General features: G+C 39.8%; 1 protein-coding gene across 1 annotated transcript in view; it reads left to right on the forward strand.

Annotated features, from left to right (window-relative positions):
• Window positions 1-5,514: 5,514 nt before the first annotated feature.
• The window catches only part of WDR72 (WD repeat domain 72), a 68,169-nt gene continuing 60,815 nt past the window's right edge, over window positions 5,515-12,868 (forward strand). The window contains exon 1 of the mRNA XM_044665157.1: window positions 5,515-5,544. The gene's annotated coding sequence lies outside the window, so the exon portion shown is untranslated. The remainder of the gene's footprint in view (window positions 5,545-12,868) is intronic.

Below are 12,868 nucleotides of genomic sequence, written 5' to 3' on the forward strand. Positions count from 1 at the left end.
CAAACAGGAACTACTACATTATCAGAAAAATTCATAATTACAGGTGACACAAAACATAATGGAATGCCACATGGAAGGTATATAAAAACTATGCCATATTTATGCAAAAGACAGCTTCAAGGACCATTTGTGATCTGAAAAGCAAGTAGACTAGTCATCTAGTAAAGACTAAAGATAACTTATGGAAAATCTGAGTATTGTACTAGCATCCTTGAAATATTAAAAAATCCAGAATAATATGCCTAGGGAACTGGATAGTCTGTGATGGATTTACAGAAGGACACTGGCAAGAATTGCATAGGGTGGGTCTGACTCAGGTCACCAACATCTTGGAGAGCACATGGAGACTGGATATTACTCTCGGTATTCTTTTCATCCTGAAAGCAATTTGTATTGTGCAGGTAGCAAAACCCCTTCTCTCTCACCTGGCCCCTTTATGAAATTCCTGTCTCCCTGGTGCCTCTCTCCACAGGAGCCAGCCTTGTTCATTGACTATAACTGCAAAGTTAGAGGATGGGCCATTTTCTTTCCCAGGGAACTGTACACACAGTTGTATTGTACTTTTAGCTGTTGCTGCCTGCCTCTCATCATCAGACTGTCAGTCTTCTCTATTGCATCTGCCATGCCTAATGTCCTTTATAGTCTATCCTTCATCCTATACATCCTAAGATGCTCCAGGTGAAATTATTATAACTGTTGCTGGTGATTAATGTGGATGAAGGGAGTACCGGATGAAATACACCTAAATATCAGCTAGGTGGGGGCAGTAGATAGATCTACCTTCAAATCCAACCTTAGACACATACTATCTATGTTACCCTGGATCAGTCACTTAGCCCTTTTTTTGCTTCAGTTTCTTCATCTATAAAATGAGTTGAAGGTAGAAATGACAAACCATTTCAGTATCTTTGCCAAGAAAACCCCAAAATAGGCTCATAAAGAGTTGGGCATGACTGAATAACAATAGATATATATCCTAAGTACTCCAGGTGAAATCTAACTGTTGCTGGTGGTTTGTATGGGTAAAGGGCGTACCATAGATGCGATCCATCAAAATATTAATATGTATTCACTCTGAGTTGGAAAACACCCAAGTACCATAGATATGACTTAAGTTCTGATTAGGGGACCAAATTTCTTTCGATGAGCAATCTACACCATGTAGTTAATATTGAAGACCTTTCAATAGTTAGTGGTTTCCTTTCCATGGAAATCTTCAAGCTGAGACTAGATCAATTGTTGGTCATGTTGTATTAGGGATTCCTTTTCTTTACAGATTGGCCTAGATGGACTCTGAGATCTCTTCTAGGCCAGAGACTCTGTGATAACTGGCACAAAAGTTCAAAAAAAGGAAAACAGTAAAAGGGAATGTCTTATTTCAAAGGACACTAAGCTGTGGTTTGGACAGGTATGATTTAAAAAGTTGAAATGGAAATAAAAACTGCATTGGTCAAAGGCCAACAAGGAGTATGGGCATAGTTTGTGTGTATGTGTATATATGTGTGGAAAGTTTTTTGAAGCAACTTGGAATCTTAATGAGGAAAATATCAGATGTTAGTTTTCTGTTTCAGCAGCTTTGTTTATACTTTCATCAGGTTTAGAGCTTAAAAGCTATCCATAATAGTGAAGTATTCGTTTGATAGTCAATAGTTCTGTAGTCCTACAAAGTCATTTTTATTTCATATTTCATAGCTTAAATTTAGGACTTTCTTTGAATTAGTTCAGATTCTTTTATTCTAAGCGTATTAATATCATGGATGGATGTTTAACAAATAATTTTCATTTCTTTCAATTGGTTTGACCAAATTCATTTCCTTATGTCTTATTTTTCCAGTACTTAAAAAAAAATAAACCTTTACCTTCCATTTTAGAATTAATACTTTGTATTGGTTCTAAGACAGAAGAGTAGTAAGGGCTAGGGAATGGGGATTAAGTGACTTGCCCAGGGTCACACAGCTAGGAAATGTTTGAGTTCAGATTTGAACCCTGTATTCAGTACTTTTAATAAGCCAAGTAATCTAGTTGAGAAGGCAAATTAACCAGGCATCCCAAAAATATACTTTAGTTTTGCAAAGCCCTTTAATACTAAGAAGAATATATATGGACACAACTGAGTATCATAAAAAATGCAACATAACTAGAAGAGAAATTTTTTTCTACTCACAGATCTACCTGAATCACATATACAAACAAAATCCCAGAAGCCCAATGGACTTTAAAGTGAGCAATCATTTGTTTTCTGATTCACAATATAGTACCGAGATTGGAGATATTTGGCTTCTAATGGATAGAGGAGGAATGTGTTTTTTCTGAGAGTACAAAACAGACCAAAGAAATGAAAACCTACTCATTCGTCAATTTGGAATAGAGGTAGAGGACAGAGACTCTTAAATGACTGGGGGAAAGTAAGAAGAGGTGGACTGGAATTTTAGGAATTAGAAAACCTGCTAGTTTAGTAGGTCAATAGGGAGTGAAAAGAGAATATGGGACCATATATTTAGAGCTTCACCTTTAATGCCCACCTAGTTCCACTGCCATCTCCATTTTATAAAGAAACTGAAGCTTAAAGAAGTAGGTGACTTGCCTAAAGCCACCAATCCAGGCTAACTAGAAAAAGACCTCATTGCAGACCTCCCAGCCAAGATGAGATAAACAAACATTTATCAAGCATTTTCTGTAGATCTGTCATTGCTTTCTAAACTGTAAAAGGGGGAAAGGGAATGTTAATTCAATGCTATTGTTTTTTAAACTCTTACCTTCCATCTTAGAATCAATAATTATGTGTCAGTTCTAAGGTAGAAGAGTGGTAAAGGCTAGGCAATGGGGGAGGGGGGGTGCTAATTGGCTTGCCCAAAGTCACATAGCCGGGAAGTATTTGAGGACATTTTTTAACCCAGGACCTCCTGTCTCTAGGCCTTACGCTCTATTCACTGAACCACCTAGCTGCTCCTTAACTTTCTGTTAATAAGATGACACGTGTAAAATGATGAATAAATCTTAAAGTTCTATAAGAATGCTATTGTTATTAATTCTGGAGAATCTCTGGAACTAAGGCTAAAAAATCCATGGTAACTTGTAAGGTAAAAAAATAAAATAGTAGAAAAAAAATTCAGGCAAAAATAAATACTCATTCTCCTAAAGACTCCAGGAACAATAACATTATTATTAATCCTGGGAAGTATCTGAAACTAAGGCTAAAACATCCAGAGTAACTTGTAAGGTAAAAAAATGAAGTAGTTGAAAAATAATTCAGGCAAATAAAATATCCATATTCTCCTAAGGAATTCAGGAAAAATAATTCAGGCAAAAAGAAATATTCATATTCTCCAGAAGAATGCAGGAAACCTATTCCGGGTCCCCCTCCCCCATTTAAAAAGTCAATATGTTTGAAAAGTCTATATTCCTTTAATCCAAAGTATAGGATTTAACACCTGGCCCAACCCACTAGGTTTTCCTGAATCCTCTCTCTATTCCTGGGGAAAAGTTAATCCATACATTTTGGCTTTCCCTCCCCAGGGCTCAGTCCAGTTGATTAGTGCCAGAGTATATACAAACTAGCTAATTTATCTACAGCTACCCCTAGATAATTAGACCTCTTTTACATTCCATCCATTCATCAATCCCAGACAACTCCCTCTCCCTTTTCACCTCTCTAGAACAAAGCACCTTCTTGATTACCTTTTTCTCTAGTCTTCTCCTAATTAAGTTACTTGAGGGCAGCTGCTGCAGCTATACTGCAAAATCTAAGTGTTTAATAAATGCTGAGTTATTCAGTCATTCATTTATAATCTGATTCTAGACTTTTGCTGTTATCCAGTCACTTTGGACTCTAAGTGAATGTCTATAGGGTTTTCTTGGCAAAGTGGATTGACTTCCTTCTCCAGTGTTTCCCGTTTTACACTTGCCAGGATTACACAACCTGAGGCAGGATTTGAACTCAGATCTTCTTGACTCCAGGCTCAGATGTTCTATTCATTTCACCACCCAGGGCTCCAGACTAATCTTTATTTAATAGACTAATGTGGCTTCCTATTGTCTCTGGAATCAAATATAAAATCCCTTTAAAGCTCTTCATAACTTAGTCTCTTCCTATATTTCCATTCTTTTTACATCTTCCTACCCCCTACATATTCTGCAATCTAATAACACTGACTTCCTTGAAGATTTTTGAATGGAACAAAAAATCTGGACTCCAGGTAATTTTACTCACTGTTCTCCCATTCCTAGAACTCCTTATTTCTGCCTCCTGTTTTTCCTAAATTAAATTTAAGCACCCCCCCTTCTCCTACAGCCTTTCCAAGTTTTCCTTAAAACAGAGTGTTTTCATTTTCTATTCCTTATCTCAGTTATCCTATTTATATCTTGTTTTTACATAGTTCATTACACCCTGCCTCCCTTCATTCTGTGAATTACTTGAGAGGAAGTAGTTTTTATACCTTTATCTGTATCCTCAGCATTTAAGCACATAGTAGGTGCTTAATGAATGTTTGTGAACTCATTTTCTAATATTCTCCTTCAGGTATGACTAAATTCCAGCCAAACTGACTCATCTGTGACCTCTTGCCCTGGCGCCCGCTCCCCCCCCCCCCAATCCTTTACCTCAATTCAGCTTCCTAGAATTCTTAGCTTCCTTCAAGGCTCATTTCAGGTGCGGTTTTCTGCAAGAAACTAACTGATGCCTCCCCCCACCCCACCCCCAGTGATTTTTTTGCTCCTCAAATCTGTTGTTTACATAACTTTGTGTATGTTCTCAGAAGACTGGGAGTTTTGCATCTGTGAATTTGCATCACCTATACTCAATAGTGCTTTGCACGTTTTGTTTTGGGGGTTTAGGTGAATTGGGGGTATCTATAATTCCAACAATATAGGGATCTCCTGGTGTGGAAACTGCTTCCATTCCTGAAAGTCAGTAACTCCAACCTCCTCTCCCTATGACAATGCCTACGAGGTACTCAGTCATTCTGCCTTTACCATGGCCATAATAGGTACTTTCATAAATGCTCGTCGAATTGAATTGAATTGGAAGTCCAAGACAATTCTCAACTATCTACCAGTTCCTAAGGTGAACCTGGCTCTAGACAGCTCCAACTATAAAGTTTTGCCCAGTACCTGGAATAGAGTAAGCACTTTACAAATGCTCCTTACTGACTGCTTCCTCCTCAGGGCTCTACCCAACCTTGACCTTCCTAAATTCTCTTTCCCCCGGTAGTAGTCTAACTTACTGAGAGAGTGGGGTACCCGGGGACATTTGCCCTCGGGCCTGTTTCCTCCCAAAACTGGAGGACTGGGGTGGAGACCAGAGGCAGAACTAGCCGGCTGGCGGAGAGATGGGCAGCTCAGGGCAGGGAGAGCAGGTTCAGCCAGCTCTTGGGGCAGTCGAGGCCAGCGCGGAGTCGAGGCGGGGTCTGTGGCTTTGCTGGTGTGAGGGAGGCGGGGAGCCACCCTGCCAGGAGAGAGGGATAAAAGCCAGGCCGGTGCAGGCCCGCCCCCTCCCTCCAGCACGGCGGACCGGGAGGGCTCGAACCTGCTGCCGGCTGTCCGGGGGTAAGGTCGGAGTGCCGCTGCATCTCTCCTTTCCTGCCCTTCTGTGCCACACTCTTTCTTAAACGGTACTGTGTAGGGCCGAGCTTGTACCCAGCCCGCGTAATCTTCACTCAATTCTGTCTAGGTACTTGCAATCTGGGACAGGGGACCTCACTCAAAGGTCGGGGTGGGTGGGTGTGGCCTTCGCGACTCTTTTGGCTTTATATGCAGGCTTTATGCCGGAGTAGGAGAGGGAGCTCATTTCCCCCCTAAAGTCTTCCTCTCAGTTCATATCTTTAAACTGCCTTTCACTCTCCTTAGGTTTCCTCTTTGGGTGGAATGACTGCACATATGCTAGTCTTTTTCACCTAGTTGGGTTCCGGAGTTACGCTGTATTTTGCCTATTGTATTTTTTCGAGCAGGCAAGAAGGGGCAGAGGTGAAGAAGGGATTACTCTTCTCCTATTTTTGTCAGATCCCCTTGATGACTCACTTCTGGAATTGTAAAGCGGGTGTGGGGGGGTGTTGTCATGTTGTCTCCCCAGTGGTTTTGAAATCAGACCTCCACGGGACGGGCAGTTTGCGGTGAGCCAAAGTTCAGAAATTACTTCAAACTGACTGCCTGAATGAAACCTTTCCATGTAAAAACGAGTTGTAAAGGAGATCTTTGCATTCGTAGCTTTTGGTTGGCTTTGCTATATTGATTCCTCTATTTCAATCTTTCAATTAACAGTATTATTTTTTAAACTCTTACCCTCTGTCTTATAATCAATACTGTGTATTGTTTCCAAGACGGAGTGGCAAGGGCTGGCAATGGGGGTAAAGTGACTTACCCAGGGTCGCACAGTCAGGAAGTGTATGAAATCAGATTTCAACACAGGACTTCTCCTGTCTCTGAGCCTGGCTCTCAATCCACTAAGCCACCTACCTAGCTGCCCCATTATCAATTAACATTATTAAACTCCTACTCTGTGCCAGGCACTGCTAAGCACGGGGAAAACAAAAAAGGAGCAAAAGACAAATGTTTGCCATCAAGGAGCCTGTTATCAAATGGGGAAGACAACATGCAAGTAGATAAATACAATGCGAGTTATATACGAGATAAATGGGAAATAATTAACCAAGAAGGAACCGGTATTAAGGGGAGTTAGAAAAGGCTTCCAGAAAAGATGGAATTTTTGTTCGGATTTAAAAGAAACCATGGAAGAAGGTAGACAATTAACAGCCAACCATTGAAGGGAGTACTTATTGAGCAGCTGCTCTGTGGCCAGAGCTGCACTAGTTGCTTTTGGGGAGAAACAAAAAGGGCTAAAACATGGTAAAGTTTTCTCATAAGAAATCTTCCATCTAATGTTTAAACTAAATATCAATAAGACAGGAATGAAAAAGGAGTCATTTATCTTAAATAGAGCATTACAAGCCTTGGAGTGCAAGGGGAAAAGAAATCCTTGAGTTGCAATAGCTGATTATAAATGCTAAAATGCAAAAAGAGTCTTTCTGCCCTTTTGGAAAGGGATAATTGTAGTAGATGGGGTATAATTGGGAAGTCTTCCTTACTCACTGGTCCTCAATTATTGCAATTTTGTTTTTCATTTCAACACAGCTGACTAAGACCCAAAACAATGAAAGAAACACTCCACTAGGGGTTGGCAGGGTTTTATGCTAAAGGACTCCAAGGTCAAGTAAAGGAGATTAACGTGAGGGAATAATTAAATTTAAGATTTTTTTTTTTGTTTTTCTTTAGCTAAGCAAGTCCCCCCCTACCCCTTAGTCCCCTTCTTTGGACTTCATGTAGATTCCCTTCTGGAATTCCACCTTTCTAACTGCTTTTCAGGAAGAAAAAAGAAAAGAAGGAAGAGAAGAAGAAGTCAGAGTCAACAATCAGCTATATTAAGCATTTACTATGTACTAGAGAGTGCTTAATCTTTAGGAATACAAAGAAATGCAAAAACTGGGTCACTGGCCTGGCAGGAACTGGAAATCTAACTCATAAGCAAATAACTCTAATTGAAAGATAAAAAATTATAAATGGAGGTAATTCAGAGTAAGATAAATTTCTAGTAAGAAAGGGACCAAAGAGGGACATAGAGGACCAGAAAAGGCCTCTTGGAGATTTGACTTGAACTAAGTCTGTAAGGGAGTCTTGAAGGATTCTTGGAGAGAGCCAGGAAATACTCCAAGCCTGGGAGGCTGCTTGGAGATGGAGAGTAAGGAATTACCCATCCATATTACTGGACACTAGACTATTGAGAAGGGAATAGAGCATAAATAGACTGGAAAGTAATACCAGATAATGCATTTTATATTTGATCTTAGTAATAATGGGGGAACCAGGGAGTTTATTGAGCAGAGGTTAACTTGGTCAGACCTGTATTTTTGAGAACAGGCTCCTTTCAGCCCTAGCCCTGTGGCCTATGATCCTATGAGCCTGTGGAAAGACAACAGAATTAGTATGTGTTCCGTAGCATAATACTGTTGGCTATCCCAGGTCAGGACTTGCAGAGAGGAGTAGCATACATTAGTCACTGAATGTCAGTGATTCTAAAACATGGAAGTGTTTTGGGTAGGTTTTCATTTTTTGAATTTGTATTGTGTGAAATAAATTTGATTAGAATGAAATTGTGATTGTGCTTTGTTCCCTACAAAGTCTCTATCTTAGTGGGGAATATATTTTTGTGGTATGGGTAAGAAGAGAAAGGCAGTGGGGAATGTTTTTATTCAACAGAAACAATATAACACTAAAGTTAATTTTAAAATATTTAGGCTATGTCTTCGATCATATACTTGAAAGTCTTCTCTTTCCTTAAATTTTCCTAATGTATTCTTCTCCTTACTGTCCATCCCTCTTTGTAACAAAGAAATATAATTCAACAAAACCAACCACAGTAATCATGTCTGATAGTTTATGCTTCATCTGGCTCCTACAGTTTTTCACCTCTCTACCTAGAAGAAGCTGTGTTTCATCCTAAATCCTTCCCTGCCAAGATGGAACATTGCACTGGTCTGAATTTTGATGTCTTTTAATGTTGTTTTCCTTGATGTTATTGTATCATTGTGTATGTGGTTGTTTAGGTTCTATTTGCTTTGCTCTGGGCACACATCTTCCCATAAATACCTCTTGCTTGTGATTTTGGGACAGTGGTTTGTTTATTCAGCGTGTCTGACTTTTTTTTAAGCCTTATCTTCTGACTTAGAATCAAAACTAAGTATTCCAAAAAGCAGAGAGCTGTAAGAACTAGGTAATCAAGGCTGTGATTTGTCCAGGGTCACACAACTAGGAAGTGTCTGAAGCTTGAGGGACAGCTGGGTAGCTCAGTGGATTGAGAGTCAGGCCTAGAGACGGAAGGTCCTAGGTTCAAATCAGGCCTCAGACACTTCCCAGCTGTGTGACCCTGGGCAAGTCACTTGACCCCCATTGCCCACCCTTGCCACTCTTCCACCTATGAGGCGATACACAGGAGTTAAGGGTTAAAAAAATATATATGAATCCAGGACCTCCTGTCTACTGACTTGGCTGTCTGCCCACTGAGCCATGTAGCTGTGGCTGTGGCTGTGTCTGACTCTTCTAGACCCTGTGGACGACATCACATTAAAATTATCCATGAAGTTTTCTTGGCAAGGAACTGGGGGAACTGGGGTGCATTTTCTTATCCAGTGGATTAAAGCAACTAGAGGTTAAGTAATTTGCCCAGAATTACACAGCTATTATGTGTTTGAGGTCAGATTTGAACTCAGGTATTCCTGACTCCATTACTGATATTCTCTCCACTGAACTACCTTCCTGCCTCTTAGGATATAATATTCAGTAATATTCTTTTTTTTTTCAGACATTTTCCAATGTCTGACATACACATTAATAATAGGATGCCTAAGAAACACTTTTCCTAATACTAATCCTCTGAGAAAAGTAATAGATATTATTGACCTGGTTTTTTTTTCAGATGATTAAGCTGAATCTGAGAAGGGGTAAGGCAGCAAGTATGAGTTCATTCTTGAATTCAGATCTCTTTTACTCCAAATCCAGTGCTCTTTCAAAAGACTTCACTGTATAATGGGGGAGACAACATACAAGCAAGATATATATAGATCAATTGGAGATAATCTAAAGAGGAAATGCACTAGAATTAAGGAAGATCTGGAAAGTTTGTTGTGTTTTTTTTTAAACTCTTACCTTCTGTCTTAGAATCAATACTGTGTATTGGTTCCAAGGCAGAAGAGGGATAAGACTAGGCAAATGAGATTAAGTGACTTGCCCAGAATCATATAACTAGGAAGTGTCTAAGGTCAAATTTGAACCCAGGACCTCCTATTTCCAGGCCTGGCCCTCTGTCCACTGAGCCACCTAGCTGCCCCAGATTTGGAAAGCTTTATTACAGAAGATAAGATTTTATTTAAGAATTTAAGGAAACCAAATAATATCTAGGGGAGTAGAACATTCCAGGCATGGGGTATGAGGTAGCCAGTGAAAGTGCCTAGGATTTGGAGATGAAGTTCTAGGAACAGCAAGGAGTCCAGTGCCACTGAATCTGAGAATATTGGGGTTAGTATGACAGCAAGGTCTGGAAATCTGAAAAGATTGAGTTGGGGGAAATGAAAAAGGGCTTTGAATGTGAAAAAGATTTTATTTTTGATACTAAAAATAACTGGGAGTCAAGGGGTGATCTGGTATGACTTGAACTATAGGAAGATCACTGTGATCTGAATGAAGTAAGGAGAGATTTTGGTAGGGATTCCAACCAGCAAACTGTCCTGACAGATGAGGACTTGAGCCATAGTGATGGAAAAAATGGGATTACTCCACAAGATATGTCATGTAGGTAAAAGCTACAGTTCTGGGATGTTTGAAGGGGTGGGAAGATAATGAGATCAGTGTTAGACATGTTGAATTTAAGATGTCTTATAGGCAATTGGAGGTGCAAGGCTGGCCGACACTCTAGAGCAGGGGTCAGCAACGTATGACTTTTTCTGCAGGAGCCATAAAGTCAATTTTTTTTCAGGCGTTGTTACAGGAGCGCGCACTGTGAGCACTGTACGGCTCTCACAAAAATTACATTTTAAAAAAATGTGGTGTTTGTGGCTCTCACTGCCAAAAAGGTTGCCAACCCCCGCTCTAAAGATTAGGGTTAGATAAATAGATTTGAGAATCATCAGCATAGAGGTGATCATTGAATCCATGGGAGCTCATGAGTTAAAAAAATATATATATAATAATATGGAAGGCGAAGAAAGCCCAGGACAGTAGCTGTCTGGGGCAAGTGAGGAGTGGAGGGGTCAGTTTTCCTGGAAGAATAGTTAGAGAGGACCGAGATTCAAAGGACACCAAGAAGGAGCCCCTCAGGTTTAAATCTCAAGCTCCTTGGCATGTCAGGGCTTTAATGGTTGGCTGTACCATCCTGCCTACAATGCCAGTTCCAAGATCACCATGGCTCAAACTCCAGCATCCTGCAGAGATCCCTTCAAGCACCCGAAACTGAAGAGAACAAAGGACAGAACAGAAACAAACACCTTCAGGCCCATTTCTCTGAATTGGGTGAAAGAGAGAGTCCAGGAAAAAGAAAATCCTTCCTTTATCATCTGTTCAGTTCATAGCATCTTTGCTGTGGGTAAACTGGGATTTTTACCTTCTAGACAAAATTATTAAGAAAGCCTGCAGAAAGAAATTATCGTAGGAGGGAAATAATTTAAAATCTCAATCTCAACAGTATTAAAGACACAGACTGCCAATCAAGGAAGGCTACTAGGGACTTCATGGTAGGAAAACTGGATATGCTTAAAAGGCCTTACAGGAGTATCTCTATGTTAGGAGAATTGGGCATGCTCAGAGAAGTCCAGTTACATCTTTTATTAAAATAACTGTTAGTATGAATTAATTACAACTGGGTGGCACAGTAGAGAAAATTCTGGGTTTGATGTCAGGAAAACCTGAGCATACATCTGACCTTAGGCACTTTCCCAGCAGTGTGACCTCTTAGGCAAGTCACTTAACCTCTGTTTGCCTATGAAAAAGGAAATGACAAACCACTACAGTATCTTTGCTAAAGAAAACCCCATGGATAGAGATCTTCGAGGTCAGGAAGAGTCAAGACACTATATATGAACAACACTAAATCCTTTCTGATCAGAGAAAGGAAAATCAATACAATGCTGAGGTACCACCTCACACCTAGCAGATTGGCCAATATGACAGTAAAGGAAAAAAAAATGTTGCAGGGGAGTGGCAAAATTGGGACACTAATGCATTGCTGGTAGAATTGTGAATTGATCCAAACATTCTGGAAGGCAATTTGAAACTATACCCAAAGGGCTTTAAATGACTGTCTACCCTTTGATCCAACCATACCAGTGCTGGGTTTATACCCCAAAGAGAAAATAGGAGAAAATTCTTGTACAAAAATATTTATAGCTGCGCTCTTTGTGGTGGCAAAAAAATCGGAAAATGAAGGGTTGTCCCTCAATTGGGGAATAGCTGAACAAATTGTGGTATATGCTGGTGATGGAATACTATTGTGCTCAAAGGAATAATAAACTGGAGGAATTCCATGTGAACTGGAAAGACCTCCAGGAATTGATGCAGAGTGAAATAAACAGAACCAGAAGAACATTGTACACAGAGACAGATACACTGTGGCACAGTTGAATGTAATGGGCTTCTCTACTAGCAGCAATGCAATGATCTAGGACAAATTTGAGGGACTTAAGAGAAAGAATGTTGTCCACATCCAAAGAAAGAACTGTGGGAGCAGAAATGCAGAAGAAAAACATTACTGATCACTTGATTCAATGGGGATATGATTGGGGATGTTGATTCTAAATGATCACTCTATTGCAAATAATCATAATATGGAAATATGTTTTGAACAACGATACATATAAAACCCAGTGGAATTGCTCTCATTGGCTCCGGGAGCAGGGAGGGAAAGAACATGAATCATGTAACCATGGAAAAATAATCTAAATTAATTAAATAAAAATTAAAAAAAATAATGCATATACCCTTTGATGTAGCATTAACACTACTAGGTTTATACCCTAAAGAGATAATAATGAAAAATGTTTGTACAAAAATATTTATAGCTGTGCTCTTTGTAATGGCAAAAAATTGGAAAATGGGGGGGGTGTCCTTAGATTAGGGAATGGCTGAACAAATTGTGGTATCTGATGATGAGGGAATACTATTGTGCTGAAAGGAATAATGAACTGGAGGAATTCTATGTGAACTGGAAAGACCAGTATGAACCATGCAGAGTGAAATGAGCAGAACCAAGAGAACATTATACACAAAAAGGGAAATATTGTGGAACAATCCAAGGTAATGGACTTTGCTACTCAAAACAATCCAAAGGGAT

The sequence above is a fragment of the Gracilinanus agilis genome, chromosome 2 (assembly GCF_016433145.1).
Source record: "Gracilinanus agilis isolate LMUSP501 chromosome 2, AgileGrace, whole genome shotgun sequence".
NCBI classification, from domain to species: domain Eukaryota; kingdom Metazoa; phylum Chordata; class Mammalia; order Didelphimorphia; family Didelphidae; genus Gracilinanus; species Gracilinanus agilis.